This window comes from Nannospalax galili, unplaced genomic scaffold (assembly GCF_000622305.1).
Source record: "Nannospalax galili isolate Female #2095 unplaced genomic scaffold, S.galili_v1.0 scaffold1237, whole genome shotgun sequence".
In the NCBI taxonomy this organism is placed as follows: Eukaryota; Metazoa; Chordata; class Mammalia; order Rodentia; family Spalacidae; genus Nannospalax; species Nannospalax galili.
Window position 1 is genome coordinate 4,433 of NW_008339764.1, and position 4,044 is coordinate 8,476.

Sequence of the window (4,044 nt, forward strand, 5' to 3'; positions counted from 1 at the left end):
ATCTTTAATAGTTTAAAATAAAATATTCCTTTTTCAAGGTCTGTAACTTTTATTTTCTTCCTTGACAGTTTCATACATGTTTAAACTAGGTTACAGCACAAAAAGAGTCCCTTTGAAGGTGAGGGTAATTTGTAGAAAATTAAAGAGGAATTAAAAATTTTGTTTTTTCTTGAGAAGTAATTGTACATAGGTAACTGCAAGAAGATAATCATTATAATAGCCAAGGCCACATGATTCTTCCAGAAGCCCCACGATGAAAGATCAATGTCCTGGATTGTCAAGAATTCTTCACCAGTACATCTGTAATTCAACACACACACAAATGAAACCATACTCCTGGAATTTCAATTTCATTTTACTTACTATGCCTTTCCTAAAGAAGCTTGGAGTTTAAATAAATCATTAGAAATGATCCCTTCATATATAATAGGTAGCAGTCACTAAATGCTTACAAGGAGAAGAACAAGGGTTTCCAGCCAGAGTCACCTCCTGTTCGCTCATGCACCAAGACTACAATGAGCTCTGCAGATACTCAGCTACCGGAAGTCACTAGGAACCCTGGTATCAGCGAACCTTGGGTAGCAGCCGAAGCAGAGCAGGATGGAGCAGCCCTCTGGGCACAGCCACAGTTACTGCCTGTCACCGTTCTTGTGCCCCTCTTGTGGCCTCCCTGGGCTGAAAGAGCATATTTCTCCCTCCTCTTGTGATTTCAAGCCTGAGGTGAATATGAAGGTTGTGGAGGCCCCTCCTTCTCCGGTCTCACTTTTCCCACCCACGTCCTCCTGCCCAGGCACTGGCAAGGCTTTTGTATTACAGAGCTGCCACACTCAGACCAAACCAAGAGAGTAGACAGTATAAAGTCTCTCTCCACAGAGGTTTTTCCTGTTCATTATTTAAACAGAAATTTGTGTTATTATTTGATACTCTTGAGAGATGTAACATGCCAGCATACTCTTCTCTCATTGTTTTATACATCAATACCAAACCACTGACAATAATAACAGGAAGGGTAACTACTATTATAAATTTTAAAATAGGATATACTAATTTTATTAAAATTTACACTTCTGTCTTAATGACATATATTCACATTTACACTTCTGTCTTAATGACATTATTCAAAAATGAGGTTTTCTTCTAAAGATATTGAAATATTTGTTTTTTTTAAATTGGAAGATATAACCTCCCCTACACATACCCTGGAGCCTTTGATTTCTTGAAGAGAACTGTGAGACAGAGGGAAGGGCCAGAATCTTGGCAGGTAAAGCTCATTCCTTTAACAGTTTCTGCTGTCTATGGGTTGGGCTCACAGGGACCATACAGTCCATACATTTAGAAATGATATGCCATTTCTAAACTATCAAAACAACCCATTTCAAAACTCAACTATTCTGAAGTAACTAATCCATAATCAAAGCATCATTTTTCAAATGGCTCCAAAGGAATCTTTCTGCGCATTCTCTACGCTCTGGAGTAGAAACTACAAACCAGCATGTGGTGGCACACAGTGACTCCTGTACAAGGTGGAAAACTGGGACTCAGACTTGATTGTTGAACCCGAAAGGACCAGTTCCATGTGTAAGTCCAGGGTCTTTCTATTCACAGCACAGTAAGGAAGCCCATCAGGACACTGAACTTAAACTTACATTACATAGTTCTGACAGTGACTGATTTCTGTTCCATTGAGTTCTGAACAGAAGTTCTGTCCCCAGAATTCATTATGCTGCAAAGCCTGTAACAAAAGTGGGAACGAGCAAGGTAAACAGTATTAAATACCAAACATTTTCCAAAGAAAATAGTTACTTCCCCAAGTTCAACCTATCATTATTTGAAATATATTAATATATATTAAAGGGAATAAAAAGCACACTAATTTCAAGTTCACAGTCTGCCCAGAAAAGCTTTTGCTATTTTCCCTGGTGATCAGGAGACCTAGGGCTAGAGTGCTGCTTCCCTTGACTAAGGGGTGAGATCTCTGACTAGATTACCACAAAGCTCCTTCCTTCTTTGACCGCCAATCCTATAACCCCATAAAACAATGAATAGTTCTGATTCATAGCAACAATCTTTTCTTGCCTATTTTTATCAAATTCAGTTGTAATTATGAATCTTTGTTATACTATATTAACACAATTTATTGCAGGGAACAGCTTGGTAAAGCCTATATTTGCTGTGAGCATTATATAGTCTCTGTTTCTTTTTAAATTTCTTTTGTATTTAAACTATGTATTGCAGTCTATGATCTCATTATTTCTTTATTAGATAGAAACCTAATATGATTTTTATGAGATAGTCTATCTTCTATACAATATTAAGACACAATTTATTGCAGGGAGCAGCTTGGTAAAGCCTATATTTGCTGTGAGTATTATATAGTCTCTGTTTCTTTTTAAATTTCTCTTGTATTTAAACTATGTATTGCAGTCTATGATCTCATTATTTCTTTATTAGATAGAAATCCAATATGATTTTTATGAAATAGTCTATCTTCTTTACTCTGGAATTTCTATCACACTTCATGTTCAAATAACAGGGTGATTGAGGAAAATTCCAGATGACTCAGGGATGTTAGGCTACCTAAGGTCACCAGGAATTCTCATCTATTACTCCTGAAAGAAAATTTCTGGACAGGAGACATTCAGAGATCACAGCTGGGGATATGACTTGGTTGGAATTCATTTCACCTGTTACAGTTTAAGAACTCAGTTACAGCAGCAGGTGAGGACGACTTACCATAAACCCATAATGAGGAATACTAAAGTACTGAATCCATGGAATCTTAGACATCTGGGTTCCAAAAAATAGTGAGAGACCTGAGAAAAACTAAAAGACAAAACCCAGGAATTAGAACTAGTCCAGTGACTGAAGAATTCTAGACAAAATCCTCTTAAAGATTCTGACAACCTTTTGAACATTTCTGCTGGGAGCAGCTTTTTTGAAATTCTTCCCACTGAAAGCAAGAGTGTTCATTCTTTGCATAGCTAGTGTTCCACTTATTTGGAAGATGCTGAGTTATGAACATTGTGTCTTCATCCTTCTCTGTAACCCCAGCAATGGAGATTACAAAATGCACTATCCATCAGTGTCTGAGGGGTTAGGCCCAAGTCCCATCACACCTGGCGGAAGCCAAACCCTGAAGACGCTCCATTATTTTTCAGTACAGTATTTGAGATCTTTGTCAGAGAAATAACACACGGAAGGAACAAAGGGGATACAAATAGGAAAGGAAGAATTAAAGGACCCAGTCTGCAGATGATATATGATTCTAAACATTAACAAAAACCTCTAAGACTCCACCAGAAAACAGCCAGAGCTGATGGACACATTCTACAAAGTAGCAGGACGCACAATTAGCACACACAGAAAAATCAGCCTTCTCATACACCACCAAGAGACATACAGAGAATGAAATCAGAGATTCAATCCCATTCATAATACCCTGGAAAAGTTTAAAAGATCTTGGAGTTAATCCAATCAAGGAAGTGAAATCTTGTACAATGAGAACTTTAAGACACTGAAGAAAGAAAGTGAGGAAGAGCCCAGAAGATGCAAAGACTCGCTATGTTCTTGGATAAGTAGGGTTAATACTGTGAAAATGGCGATTGTACCAAAAGCAGTCTATAGATTCAACACAATCCCCATCAGAATTCCAACAAAATTCTTTACATAAATTGAAAAAAATAGTCGTAAGCTTGCTATGAACATGAAGACCCATGCTAGCCAAAAGAATCCTGAACAATGAAAAGCCTCACGAAGTATTGCCATCCTTGACCTCAAGTTATACTACAGACCTATAGTAATGAAGACAGCATGGTAGTATCATAAAAGCAGACATTTTAATCAGTGGAATCGAACTGAGGGTCCTCACTATATATATAACACAAGGGAAGGAACACATATATACATATGTGTGTGTGTGTCTGTGTGTGTGTGTGTAAGGCAGTAGATTTAGCACCTTTTTATGCACTTCTTGGTACTTAAGATCTTTATGTTTTTCTTTTTCTTTTACATTTGAGGTTAAATTCAGCCAAGCCGTACTCTCAA

General features: G+C 37.5%; 1 pseudogene; it reads right to left on the reverse strand.

Moving 5' to 3' along the window:
• Positions 1-150: 150 nt before the first annotated feature.
• Positions 151-4,044, reverse strand: part of LOC103735316 — a 43,779-nt pseudogene continuing 39,885 nt past the window's right edge.